The sequence below is a fragment of the Bufo bufo genome, chromosome 5 (genome assembly GCF_905171765.1).
Source record: "Bufo bufo chromosome 5, aBufBuf1.1, whole genome shotgun sequence".
Lineage (NCBI taxonomy): Eukaryota > Metazoa > Chordata > Amphibia > Anura > Bufonidae > Bufo > Bufo bufo.
In genome coordinates, this window is record NC_053393.1 from 691588 (window position 1) to 707112 (window position 15525).

At 45.9% G+C, this 15525-nt stretch overlaps 1 protein-coding gene across 1 annotated transcript in view; it reads left to right on the forward strand.

The window, feature by feature from the left end:
• Positions 1-15525, forward strand: part of LOC121001564 — an 82361-nt gene that overhangs the window by 54934 nt on the left and 11902 nt on the right. The gene's annotated exons all lie outside the window — the stretch shown is intronic.

Genomic DNA, 15525 nt, shown 5'->3' on the forward strand with positions numbered 1-15525 from the left:
TCTTTGTAGTCTAACATGATTAGCCTTCTGCTTTATGTCTCTAAACTATATGTGTAAGGGCGGTGATACATGTAGACAGGGGCCTAATAGTGTTTATTTGGATCAAGTAAAGATCATGTCTGTGACGGACCGCTTGGCACCCCGACTGGGTGTCTCCGCCAATCGATGCTTCCTAGTGCTCACCGAGTACTTCCGAGCACTCCACCGGACACCATCAGCACTGTAGTTCCCACTTCCAGCGTTACAGCTTGGCTGGGGTCTCGCTGTCCTCCACCTGCCCTGGGCCCAGGACCAGGATCCAGCTTCCAGTGGGTAGAACCGTGGTGTAATCCCAGGGAAGTATAATACCTATAGCAATCTCCAGAGTAAATATAGATGTTCCCCCCTCTATGTTGAGGGTGAAACAAATCAAGAACTCTCTTTATTGAAGACCAACTCCATATATAATATGTACAGTTCAAGAAGTCTAACAACATAACTCAATCAAACATGATCAGCGTGCAAACAGACATCCCCTCCCCAGTGTCTTAATGAAAGAATAGGGAGAGAGGAGACACATGTGATGGAATTATCTCCTGAGTGTATCATAGGGTGATCTACTCCTCTACACCGGAGTCGGCTACTTCTAGAGTCAGCTATCTTAATCCCATCACTAATAGTGTTGGGCGTGAATATTCAAATCATGAATGTCGGCACTTTGAGAATTCGCTAATATTTAGAATATAGTCCTATATATCCATCATTTTGAATAGTCTGGATTTTTTTTCCATCAGTAACCTCCCTTCTTGCTTGTGGGCCAATGAGAAGGCTGCAATCTCTTTGTCTGAGCTTAGCAACATCCCTAGCAACCAATAGGAAAGTTGCCTCCCCCTTACTATATAAGAACCTCCCCAGCAGCCCTGGTATGCAGTATTCTGCAGATCTGAGGGAGAGAGCAGTGACATTGCTGTGCTCTCTGCTTTCCTTACATTAATGATAATTAATTAATTAATTAGTTAGTTAGTTAGCTAGCTTATACACTCACCTAAAGAATTATTAGTGCCCCCATACTAATACGGTGTTGGACCCCCTTTTGCCTTAATTCTACGTGGCATTGATTCCACAAGGTGCTGATAGCATTCTTTAGAAATGTTGGCCCATATTGATGGGATAGCATCTTGCAGTTGATGGAGATTTGAGGGATGCACATCCAGGGCACGAAGCTCCCGTTCCACCACATCCCAAAGATGCTCTATTGGGTTGAGATCTGGTGACTGTGGGGCCATTTTAGTCCAGTGAACTCATTGTCATGTTCAAGAAACCAATGTGAGATGATTGGAGCTTTGTGACATGGTGCATTATCCTGCTGGAAGTAGCCATCAGAGGATGGAGACATGTTCTCATTCTGTTTACCCCAAATTCGGACTCTACCATTTGAATGTCTCAACAGAAATCGAGACTCATCAGACCAGGCAACATCTCTCCAGTCTTCAACAGTCCAATTTTGGTGAGCTCGTGCAGATTGTAGCCTCTTTTTCCTATTTGTAGTGGAGATGAGTGGTCCCCGGTGGGGTCTTCTGCTGTTGTAGCCCCTCCGCCTCAAGGTTGTGCGTGTTGTGGCTTCACAAATGCTTTGCTGCAGACCTCGGTTGTAACGAGTGGTTATTTCAGCCAACGTTGCTCTTCTATCAGCTTGAATCAGTCGGCCCATTCTCCTCTGACCTCTAGCATCCACAAGGCATTTTCGCCCACAGGACGGCCGCATACTGGATGTTTTTCCCTTTTCACACCATTCTTTGTAAACCCTAGAAATGGTTGTGCGTGAAAATCCCAGTAACTGAGCAGATTGTGAAATACTCAGACCGGCCCGTCTGGCACCAACAACCATGCCACGCTCAAAATGGCTTAAATCCCCTTTCTTTCCCATTCTGACATTCAGTTTGGAGTTCAGGAGATTGTCTTGACCAGGAGCACCCCCTAAATGCATCGAAGCAACTGCCATGTGATTGGTTGGCTAGAGAATTGCATCAATGAGAAATAGAACAGGTGTTGCTAATAATTCTTTAGGTGAGTGTATATAACATACAGATAGTTAGTGGGAGATATAGTGCAGGTTATATCCTGATATAGTGGCGCTGTTGCAGGGTGTTAGGTAGTGTGATAGGTTCTGCTGTCCATACATACATGCAGGCTGCTAAAATGGGAAGTTTCATGTATTGCACCAAAATATTCGCATCATTAGTGCCGATTAGCGCAATCGGGAATATATTGGAGCACTCTATCTGCATATAAACTATTGTAACGTTCTGCCGACCATTGTCTCCAGTCTGAGGAAACTTCTAGCAGCTTGGAAAATGTAGCAAATGTGACCCACGCCGGTATTTCGCACGCATTACATGAATATTACATTGGCGATTTTTCACAATCAAGAAAATATCGAATTCGCAAATATATGACAAATATTCGCCCAAATATTTGTGAAACATCGCTAATTCGAATATAGCCCCTGCCGTTCATCACTAATCACTAACACAATCAGTGGGAGTCTCAGTGCAGAGTTAACCCTTTTTGTGTTTCTGGATCCACACCCTGCACCTTTAATGGGCAATAGGAAAGATGTGGCCTATAACTCCACACCTAAATCAGGGTCAATAGCTCCTTGTAACCCCAAGAGGTCTGAGGGGGTCTCCCTAGTTCTGGGTCCATAGTCTGTAGGAAGGAGGCTGGCCCTCAGGCTTCTCCAGCAGCCCCAGTGGCGGTTCAGTCAGTCACAACGTCTCCCATATTATTTACGGTATTTTTATTTATTCCACTAAATAATTTAACACGGGAACAATATTTTTAGTGATAACAAAGTATAACCTCTTTCTACCATGTTAGCCAGTAAATAAAAGATAAAAGATGAAGATTCCTCAGCGGTTGAGAATTTCAAGTCTCAGAAGGGCAATGTATTCTGATCTGATTCCAGGAATAGGTCATACAAATAGATAAGCGGACAACCCCTTTAACTCAAGCCTGTGGATCGCTCTGTCGAGTCCAGCTTCTTTATTAGCATCAGATGATCTATTTGCTGCATTCTGTGCCTTGGATCTGGCCCAATCAAACAACGCCATGGTCTTCCTGACACTTTTAGTCCCTGACCTCCCTTTTACAAATCCTGCTTGATATCCTCCACCTCCTCGGACAGTATTATAGGTAACCCATTTGCCATCCACTATTTTTGAAAAAATCTTGATTTATCAATGCTGTCGGTATGCTTTGGGTATGGTGACATCTTTCTCTCCAGTATCCACTACATATGCCGGATTAGCAGAGGGCACCATTTCACCTTCCATGTACATTTCTCTGAAAGCCTTCTCCAATATGTCACCTAGCTTTTCTTTTGTTATTGTCCCTTTGGATTTGATGCACTAAATCTTGGTAAATTAGATTTTCTTAAGAATCTTCGATCTTTTCTTCTTTGACGCCTTCCTATAGTAGCAAACCCTTCCCCCAGGAGTCTTGACCAATTCCAGATTCTTGACTCTAGCCATGACATCGCTAGAGTAGGTTGTTGTGGGGGATACCTGTACTTGCAGCTGACACTTTTGCCCGTGTTTCTGTCATAGGAGTAATTTGTGGCAATGGTTTACAGCGCAAGCGATATTAGCTGAACTCTGCTGCAGGATTACGAGTTTGCTGAAGCTCTTTGCATAGACAACAGAACTGGATGAATCTAACATGCCCAGTCTCTGAATGGTTTGGCTGACCCTTCTCCCTGGTGTCTTGTAACCAAAGTCTCAGGCAATATAGGAAACGCACAGTTTGGATATGTGAACAGTCCATCTGTAATAAAGCCTGTCTGGAAGGTAAAACCAGGCGCCTCCTCCTAAAGTTCTCTGTAGACATTAAGCACCAACCATGAAATGAGGGCATGAAGGTAAATTACCGTGTGCCATATAATCCTAATTGATATCTTCTGCCGAAAATAACATATTGAACACTATCAATGAAGATTGTCCATTTTTATGTATATTTAATATAACATAAATTCTAAAATCAATAAACATAGATTTAAAAAAAAAAGGGACCCCCTCTGTGAAGAGCTGGCTGTGGACCAAATATTACTGGACCAACAGACTTAGGAGCGGACTCCACAGCTCTAAGCGATGCAAGCTTATTTCAGCACGAAGAGGAGGTTACTTAGATTTTTATTGTTGTGTTTTATCAGATATATTAGTGGTCTGGTATTTAAGGTGCATAATAAACTTTGTTAGTGGGGCGGGAGGGGTGCCGTGGGAGCCACAGTCCACGCATGCACACTCCATGCTCATCCAGACCCCGGAGCGATGAGATGTGCTGGCTGTCCACATAAGGCCAGGCATGAGATTGGTAATTAGAGTAAAGCAATCCTTCCATTAGCCTCGTTAGTGTCTCAGGGGCTTTGATTAAGCCATTGTTCTCCCAGCCACTACTCCCATTATGTGGATTGTGGCGGAACCCGCCTCGCCACTGGGCATTGGAGAGGCCTGGCTGCCCGCCTCCTACCTGCTGACTATGGCCCCTGGTAAATTGGTACGTTTGAATGCAATATTTGGGCATGTGGTATTTTATATTGCTGCTACTGGCCCTTTAATGGCCATCCGTGAACATGTTATGACTTTTAGGAACAATGCCCCTTTAAGACTGTGTAGCAGATTGCATTCAGGCTGTCTTAAATATTATGTGTTCGGTTAAATTGTATATGTGTATGCCAGGGTTCAAGTTAGTCCATTACGTTTGGTAATTGTATTTTGTGGATTGCGTCTCAGACAATGCTTATTGTGTTGGTTAATTACATCTCAGACAATGCTCATTGTGTTTTGTTTATTGCGTTACAGACAGAGGGAAGGGGATTTTGTGTACAATTGCTGGGAAGGTTTAAATACTGTAGATACATATGATTGGCTGTTTTTGCAGAGCCCTGTGGGTGGTAACCTTGTTGGAAGATGTGTATAAATCAATGCTTGTGTTAAAATAAAGGGAGTTCCTGTTTTAACCCTCAAGGTGAAGTGTCGTCTCATTCTTGGGGGAGGATTTATTGCATGCTGTCTGACTGCTAGGAGTGTAAACCTATTCGTATGGTTTTCCTATTCAACTGCCTACAGCATTCATATGCTTGAAGAGGATTTATATGCTTCTTCGGTTCGGTGATTGTGGTGTTTGCCAGAGTGCTTGGAAGCCTCAGGAAAACGCTAGGAGCATCCGTCAACGGAGGTACTCAGTCGGGGTGCCAGGTGATCCGTTACATGGATGATGACGGGTAGACCCAGTGGTGCTGTCCCCTCAAGGGGTCTCACATGTCTCAGGTGAGGGGCTCGGCCTCAGGGAAATATAGCCCCTAATGCACAGCATTACAGGGCTCCAGATGGCGACCAAAATGGTCGCCAATGCGACTTAGAATTTACAAATGGCGACAAGACTTTTTAGTCTTGTCGCCATTTGCGACTAGACCCGCCGCCGCAGCTCTGCTCAGTACAGCGGCGGGGCACAGGAGCTGATGTTCTCAGCAGCGCAGGAGGAGTCTCTCCCTCCCCCCTGTGCTGCTGCTGCCACCGCCTCTGCCAATAAGAAGAGGCAGGAGGAGGAGGAGGAGGGGCTGTGGCCACTGCGCCACCAATGAAGAAAACTGACCTGTAATACAAATACAGGAGGCGGGTGCCGGAATCAAATAGCCGGCACCCGACCTCTATGACAGGGAGCTGCGATCAGCTGCAGTTGAGTTAACCCTTCAGGTGCGGTACCTGAGGGGTTAATTGTAGCTGATCGCAGCCCCCTGTCACAAAGGTCGGGTGTCGGCTATTTGATTCCGGCACCCGCCTCCTGTATTTGTATAAGAAACGTTGGTGGCACAGTGCGGCCCCCCCCCCCCCCAAACACCCCAGTATAAGAAACGTTGGTGGCACAGTGCGCCCCCCCCCCCCCCCCAAGTATAATAAACATTGGTGGCACAGTGGGAAGTGCCAATGAGGGTTAAAAATTGGGTTAAAAAGAAAATTAACTCACCTCCTCCATTTGATCCGTAGCTGCCGGTCTCCTGTACTTACTTCTTTCTTCAGGACCTGTGGTGACGTCACTGAGCTCATCACATGATCCATTACCATGGTGATGAGCTCAGTGACGTCACCACAGGTCCTGAAGAAAGAAGTAAGAACAGGAGACCGGCAGCTATGCGATCAACTGGAGGAGGTGAGTTAATTTTCTTTTATTATTTTTAACCTTCATTGGCACTTCCCACTGAGCCACCAATGTTTATTATATTGACCTTCTACTAAGCAGTCTGTATTCAGAATGCTATTACTTTCCCTTATAACCATGTTATAAAGGGAAAATAATACAGTGAATAGACTTTCATCCTAGGAACCATGCGTGAAAATCGCGCCGCATCCGCACTTGCTTGCGATTTTCACACAGCCCCATTAACTTCTATGGGGCCTGCGTTGCGTGAAAAACGCACAACAGAGCATGCTGCAATTTTCACGCAACGCACAAGTGATGTGTGAAAATCACCGCTCATGTGCACAGCCCCATAGAAGTGAATGGGTCCGGATTTAGTGCGGGTGCATTCCGGTATTTTGAATGCCGGATCTGGCACTAATACATTCCTATGGGGAAAAATGCTGGATCCGGCATTCAGGCAAATCTTCATTTTTTTTTCGCCGGAGATAAAACGGTAGCATGCTGCGGTTTTATCTTTTGCCTGATCAGTCAAAATGACTGAACTGAAGACATCCTGATGCATCCTGAACGGATTACTCTCCATTCAGAATGCATGGGGATAACACTGATCAGTTCTTTTCCGGTATAGAGCCCCTAGGACGGAACTCTATGTCGGAAAAGAATAACGCTAGTGTGAAAGTACCCTAAAATATTAAGTTTAAATCCCCCCTTTCCCAATTTTACATATAAAATATATAAACAATAAATAAATAAACATATTACATAGCGCTGTCCAAACTATTAAATTATTCAAAAATATCTCCTATGCGGTGAGCATTCGCCATTTTTTAGTCAACTTGTCACCCCAAAAAATAGGATCGGATTGTTCTATTATGGGCCGAATGTTTCATAAAATGCGAAATGCACGCGGCTTTTTTTTTTTTTTGCGCAGTATTGAGTATTGCAATACTTTTTTATGGTGACGAAAGTGAATCAAAATTTTGGTTTCAAAACAACCCTACGCCGATCTGATCGGCGTAGCGTTGTCACGATACCAAAATTTTGATTCAGTTTCGATTTGGCGACTAAAAATTTGATTTGGCTCCTAAATTTTTCAGTTCAGGAGCCAATGGCTACTAGGAATTTTTTTTAGGCTGGAGCACTGCATTGGGTGGGGGTGTTCCCAAGAGGGTGTGCTCAGACCTGGGGGTGGCGTTGGGGTACTTAGGACACTAACCAGGGGATGAAGGGGTTCCTGGTTGGAGTTGGATCCATGCTCTTTGGTCGTGGTGTCTGTCATCTAGATAAGCATCGGCAAAATATACCGGCGGGTGATACTAAAGCTGTGGGCCAACCTAAAATGTTGGAGGACGGTCGGTAAAGCCTGGTGCATGGCAGTGGAGCTACCGGTGCCAGCTTGGGATATCGTGGACTCTGACTTGGAGGGTGTCTGCCCAAGTGTCCAGGGGTGCAGCTTGTCCGGGTCATCTACCTGCATTTTCTGTGTAACTGGGGACAAAAGAATAAAGACAATTGCATCTTTTTCCTGCATAGGTGATTAATACAACCCTCAACCTCAGATCGCTGCACTCTCCCCAACAGGTAAAGATCCCACAGAGTCGTCATCGACATCAGTGACTGTGATAAACCCGGAGTCGTCAAACATCATCAGTGACTATGATAAACCCGGAGTCGTCATCGACATCAGTGACTGTGATAAACCCGGAGTCGTCATCGACATCAGTGACTGTGATAAACCCGGAGTCGTCATACTTCATCAGTGACTGTGATAAACCCGGAGTCGTCAGTGACTGTGATAAACCCGGAGTCGTCATCGACATCAGTGACTGTGATAAACCCGGAGTCGTCATACGTCATCAGTGACTGTGATAAACCCGGAGTCGTCATCGACATCAGTGACTGTGATAAACCTGGAGTCGTCATACGTCTTCAGTGACTGTGATAAACCCGGAGTCGTCATACGTCATCAGTGACTGTGATAAACCCGGAGTCGTCATCGACATCAGTGACTGTGATAAACCCGGAGTCGTCATACGTCATCAGTGACTGTGATAAACCCGGAGTCGTCATACGTCATCAGTGACTGTGATAAACCTGGAGTCGTCATACGTCTTCAGTGACTGTGATAAACCTGGAGTCGTCATACGTCTTCAGTGACTGTGATAAACCCGGAGTCGTCATACGTCTTCAGTGACTGTGATAAACCCGGAGTCGTCATACGTCATCAGTGACTGTGATAAACCCGGAGTCGTCATACGTCATCAGTGACTGTGATAAACCTGGAGTCGTCATACGTCTTCAGTGACTGTGATAAACCCGGAGTCGTCATCGACATCAGTGACTGTGATAAACCCGGAGTCGTCATCGACATCAGTGACTGTGATAAACCCAGAGAACACAGGGTAAAGATACCGCAGAGTCATCATCCGTCATCAGAGACTGTGATAAACCCAGAATACACAGGTTAAAGTAGCCGCAGAGTCGTCATCCATCATCAGTTGCTGTGATAAACCCAAAGTACACAGGATAAAGATGTCGCAGAGTCATCAGTGACTGTGATAAACCCGGAGTCGTCATACGTCATCAGTGACTGTGATAAACCCGGAGTCGTCATACGTCATCAGTGACTGTGATAAACCCGGAGTCGTCATACGTCTTCAGTGACTGTGATAAACCCGGAGTACACAGGATAAAGATGTCGCAGAGTTATCAGTGACTGTGATAAACCCAGAATACACAGGGTTAAGAAGCCACAGAGTCATCATCCGTCATCATTGACTGTGATAAACCCAGAGAACACAGGGTAAAGATACTGCAGAGTCGTCATCCGTCATCATTGACTGTGATAAACCCAGAGAACACAGGGTAAAGAAGCCGCAGAGTCGTCGTCCATCATCATTGACTGTGAGAAACCCAGAGAACACAGGGTAAAGAAGCCACAGAGTCATTATCCGTCATCATTGACTGATAAACCCAGAGAACACAGGGTAAAAATGCTGCAGAGTCGTCATCCGTCATCATTGACTGTGATAAACCCAGAGAACACAGGGTAAAGAAGCCGCAGAGTCGTCATCCATCATCAGTGACTGTGATAAACCCAGAGAACACAGGGTAAAGATACCGCAGAGTCATCATCCATCATCAGAGACTGTGATAAACCCAGAATACACAGGTTAAAGTAGCCGCAGAGTCGTCATCCATCATCAGTTGCTGTGATAAACCCAGAGAACACAGGGTAAAGAGGCAGCAGAGTCGTCATCCATCATCATTGACTGTGATAAACCCAGAATACACAGGGTAAAGAAGCCGCAGAGTCGTCATCCGTCATCAGAGACTGTGATAAACCTGGAGTACACAGGGTAAAGATGCCTCAGAGTCGTCATCAGTGACTGTGATAAACCTGGAGTACACAGGGTAAAGATACCGCAGAGTCATCATCCATCATCAGAGACTGTGATAAACCTGGAGTACACAGGGTAAAGATACCGCAGAGTCATCATCCATCATCAGAGACTGTGATAAACCCAGAATACACAGGTTAAAGTAGCCGCAGAGTCATCATCCGTCATCAGAGACTGTGATAAACCTGGAGTACACAGGGTAAAGATGCCTCAGAGTCGTCATCAGTGACTGTGATAAACCTGGAGTACACAGGGTAAAGATACCGCAGAGTCATCATCCATCATCAGAGACTGTGATAAACCCAGAGTACACAGGGTAAAGAAGCCGCAGAGTCGTCATCCGTCATCAGAGACTGTGATAAACCCAGAATACACAGGTTAAAGTAGCCGCAGAGTCGTCATCCATCATCAGTTGCTGTGATAAACCCAGAATACACAGGGTAAAGAAGCCGCAGAGTCGTCATCCGTCATCAGAGACTGTGATAAACCCAGAATACACAGGGTAAAGATGCCTCAGTCGTCGTCCATCATCAGTGACTGTGATAAACCCAGAGAACACAGGGTAAAGATACCGCAGAGTCATCATCCGTCATCAGAGACTGTGATAAACCCAGAATACACAGGTTAAAGTAGCCGCAGAGTCGTCATCCATCATCAGTGACTGTGATAAACCTGGAGTACACAGGGTAAAGATCCCGCAGAGTCATCATCCGTCATCAGAGACTGTGATAAACCCAGAATACACAGGTTAAAGTAGCCACAGAGTCATCATCCTTCATCAGTGACTGTGATAAACCTGGAGTACACAGGGTAAAGATCCCGCAGAGTCATCATCCATCAACAGTTGCTGTGATAAACTCGGCGCAGTGTCAGTCTGGGTTCACACTGTCTCAGTATCAGGCAGGATTATTAAATCTGCCGCATTGTTTTTAGGTTTTATTATTCTGACTTGTTTCGGAGACTGCCCACGTCTCATGCTTCACCACCTCTTCCTCTTACCGGTGACGGTAGTGTGGCATCAATTAGGTTTGCCCACCACACAGGCATCAGTCTCCATTACACCGTCCTCCTTACATGCTGCAGTAATGGTGGTTATCACTAGAGAGGATCTCAGATTTCTGACAGACTGATGTTTTCATCCGTCAGAAAAGTCTGTTTCTCTCGTGACTGTTGGTCGATTTCAGCTAGTTATAAACAGGCCTGGTATGAAGGCATACAAAGCAGCTGTAATGCCCCTATCTGGAAGTGCCCTCCGTTAAGGTTATGATGATGAGCTCTCTAAAATAAGTACAGAGGGGGCTGCATGCCCCTCAGCGTCTGCACTGCAGGGGAATAGTCCACTGGGATGGACACACAGTAGGTCATTATAGTTACATAGTTAATCCTGTTGAAAAAGCCATACATCATTAAAACATAACTTTTAATGGGGGGGGCGGAGCTGACTGAGCATGGTGGAGGACGTGTGCGCCTGAGCTCCTCGCCATAAGCCCGGTCTTACAGCCTATTTCAGAGCTACCCATCGCAATTATGGGGAAAATAGGCAGAGAGAAAAGAGGAAATGTGGAGAGTACCCTAAAAGTGAGGAACACGCAGAGCGATATGAACAAATTCCTTAATAAGAAGACCTCTTCTCAGTCGGAGCGAGGAAAGATGTCGCGATCCGCACCAGCGGAGGCGGCGCGGGAAGACGACTCTGATGGAGACAGCTCAGATGCATGCTCTGAGCCACAAGGTGAGCGTGACACCTTGCCGATCACCAGAGCGTTCCTGCAACAATCACTGGCCCAATCGCTAGACAAAGCCTTGTCTCCAGTGCTAAAGGAGTTATCGGACATTAAGACAGACGTCCTTCATATGGGACACAGAGTGGAGGCCTTAGAGGACTCGCATACCCTCATGACGCAGCACAGTGCGGGGATGCAATCTCAACTTGCCTCGGTCTGTAAACAGGTGAACAATGCTTTCTTATACCTGGAAAACCAAGAGAACAGGGGACGGCGGAAAAACATCCGCCTGAGAGGGATCCCTGAGTCGGTTAACGCAGAGGACCTGACAACCACAGTGCGCCATGTGTTTGAAATGCTTCTAGGCAAAGAACGCGCTGACGCCATTGTAATTGAAAGAGCACATAGAGCCCTGCGGCCGAAACCGCCAGCCACTGAACCACCCAGAGATGTGGTGTGTGCTCTCTTGAACTACCTAGACACTGCGGCATTACTTAAAGCCGCGAGAGATGCGGGAGACCTCATGCTAGAAGACCACAGGATTTTACTGTTCCAGGACTTAGCGGCTAGTACACTGGCTAAAAGAAGAGCCTTTCGTCCGCTGACAAATGCCTTAAGGGAGAGAAAGCTCCCTGTGAAATGGCTCTTTCCCTTTGGACTAACAACCACTGTTGAAGGTAGACAGCTCACGCTGCGGTCACCGGAAGACTTACCCAAGATGTGGGATGCGCTCCAGATGGAACCATTAGAGATCCCCACATGGCTGCCGATTGCCTTCCCGCTAGATCTGCCTCAACTCACGCAGAACCTGCAATGGCAGACAGATACCAAGAGTCGCTCGCCGATGAAGAAGACCACTTGAGGAGCAGAACTTTGACCCTACAAGCGAGGTTCATTGCTCTATAGAGCGTTCATTGTTTGTCTTTATTGTGAGACATTTTGTGTGTGGAGCTTTAGCGGCTACCAGCGGAGTACCATAGCTACCTTCCCCACCAAGGGAATCGCCGCCAGTCTCTACATTTGAGTATTTGCGTTCATATAGTGTTATTAGATGTTTTTATGGGTATTACTAAATCAGCTTGATAAGCCGGGTGAATGGAGATGAGACCTTGTGACCTCTCCATCCATGTTCTCCCCCACCGGCCTTACTTATTTGGCCATCGTGTGCTTCCTAGCGTCATGGAACGCCACTGGGCCTTATAGCCCATTTGATTTGTTTATAGGAGTTCTTAACTGTTATTGTTCTTGTCATGTCTCACTTGCCGCTTACGGTTTTACTAGTCATTTAGGTAGGAATACATGCGGATATGGCTGAAGTGAAGATCTACTCCCTCAATGTCAATGGCATCAATATACCTCAAAAGCGAAGCCAACTATATCACACCCTAAGGAAGGAGCACGTTGACATTGCCTTTATACAAGAGACTCACTTCAGGCATATGCGTATACCCAATGTAGTCAGCAAGCAATTCCCCTTATGGTATCATGCGTCCCACTCATCGGCCTCGAGAGGGGTCTCTATTGGTGTTGGGAGAATGTCCAGTTCCAACTGTCAGCAAAAATCGCAGACCCAGAGGGTAGATTCCTTCTGGTTAAAGGGAAGATTCTTAACTTAACCATCACTATGGCAATTTTATATGCCCCTAATTGTCACCAGATTAGATGGCTTCTACGTACGCTTGAGACCTTGAAACCCTTTGCAGAAGGTTTATTAGTCATAGGGGGGGGATTTGAACATGATATTTGATCCCCTGAAAGATACTACATCCAGTGCCAGGAACGTGTCGACCAGGCAGCTCCGTAAACTTCACCTTGCTTTGTCCGATCTGGGAGTGTCGGATGTCTGGAGACTACTCCACCCAGAAGATAAAGATTATACTTTCCACTCCAGAGTACATAATTCGTACCAGAGATTGGATTATATTTTCTTGTCTAACCAAGCGCTACCGTTGGTCACAGACGCTAGAATATACAATGCGGTCATTTCTGATCATGCACCCATTAGTGTAATGGTGAAGTTTGCGGACTTGCCGCGTAGATCCTGGACTTGGCGATTAAACACCACCCTAAAAGATGACGCTGAACATGCACAGTTAATCTCACAAAAGTTGAGGGATTATTTCCAAAATAACGACTCAGGACAGGTATCAAGCTCCATTTTGTGGGAAGCGCACAAAGAAGTGATTAGAGGGGAACTTATCAGCCTGGGCACCAGGATAAAGAGACAAAGATTAAAAGAGCTGAACTCCTTACTGCTGCAAATATCCACACTCGAGAGCTTACACAAGAGGTCGCAATCTGAAGAGGTTTATAAGTCTCTTATCTCCCTACGCAGACAGGTGAAAGATCTCCTCAACGTTAAGACAGCAAAAATATTGCAGGCACTGCGTTTCAAACACTACCTTCAACGTAATAAAAGCTCCAAACTAATGACTAACCTGCTAAAGTTCCAGAGAGATAAATCCTTTATCCAGGCGATAAAATCCCCAGACGGTAATAGACTTACAAACACACCGGCCATTGCAAAGGAGTTTTGTAAATTTTATGAATCCCTATATAACTTGAAGGATATAGCCCCACACTCTCCATATTAAAGACTTTCTAGGCTCAATTAAGATCCCCACCATCTCGGAGGAGAATAGACTAGAGCTTCTTCGGCCCTTTACAGCAGAGGAGGTGACACAAGTTCTGAACACCATCCCATCTGGGAAAAGCCCAGGACCGGATGGATTCCCCATAGCTTATTATAAAGAGTTTAGAGACATACTTATCCCTTATTTTGTTCAAATGTGCAACTCCTTGCTCCGAGGTGCAACTCTGCCCCCTCAGGCTCAGGCAGCACACATTACGGTGATACATAAAGAGGAGAAAGACCAGGAGGCCTGTGGGAGTTATAGACCCATCTCCTTGCTTAACACTGATTTAAAGTGGTGGGCCAAATTGTTGAGCACCAGAATCTCTAAACTGCTGCCTGAGCTTGTGGGGGAGGAGCAAGTAGGGTTTGTACCGGGACGGGAAGGGAGACACAATGTCAGCAGAGTGGTCCATGCCGTGTGCCTTGCTAGGAGAAACCGGACCCCATTGGTTCTACTAGGGACAGATGCTGAGAAGGCGTTCGACAGAGTCAACTGGTTGTACATGCGTAGCGCCTTAGAAGCATTTGGCTTCCCGGAACAGTTTATTAAAGCCATATTTTCACTGTACTCCTCTCCATCGGCACGTGTTATGATGAACGGGACTCTGTCGGACGCCTTCCTGATTCGAAATGGCACGCGGCAGGGATGCCCCTTATCCCCCACGCTCTTTATACTTACTTTAGAGACCTTGCTCCTAAAATTTAGACAATCCCCTGCTATCCGAGGATTAAGAATTGGTGCGTACACCCATAAGATGGCGGCATTCGCCGATGATTTGCTCCTTATGCTTACTGACCCAGTTGATACTATGACTGAGGTTCTGAACATTTTCCAACAGTTTAGTAAGTTGTCAGACTTTAAGATTAATCTAGACAAGTCGGAAGCGTTGGGAATCTCCCTCTCCTCCACACAGCAAAATAGGCTTAAGAATATGACCCCCTTTAAGTGGCCTTAATCATCCATTAAGTATCTGGGAATTAACATCCCTAATGATCCTAAGCTACTATTCAGACTGAATTTCCCTCCTTTGTTGAATAGGATTGAAAACTTTCTAGCCAAGAGCTCTATACCGTTCTTGTCCTGGCTGGGGAGGAAAAGTGTGATTACGGCTTATATCTTACCTCAGCTGCTGTATACTTTGAGATCCCTACCATTGTATTTACCAGCCAACTACTTATCCAAAGTCAAATCGATAGTGGGGAGGTATATTTGGGCAAACAAAAAAGCCAGACTTCACCAGCTTCTATAGCGGTTGCCGGCCGGGTGTGTTGCGGACCCGAAATTTGCGGGTCCGCAACACACCACGGACGTGTAAATGGACCCTTAAGGTCCTTTAATCTTTCCTGGTAAGTTTTATCCTGCAATCCATGTACTAGTTAAGTAGCTCTTCTCTGAACTCTCTCCAAAGTATCAATATCCTTCTGGAGATATGGTCTCCAGTACTGCGCACAATACTCCAGATGAGGTCTCACAGCCTTCTTACGTTCAGGGGTCAGATGCTTCACCCCAGGAAGGCAGCAGTAATGCAACAAAACTGAAGTTTTCTTTTTTTTCCTTCCTCACTTGCAGCCATGATCAGCTAAAAAA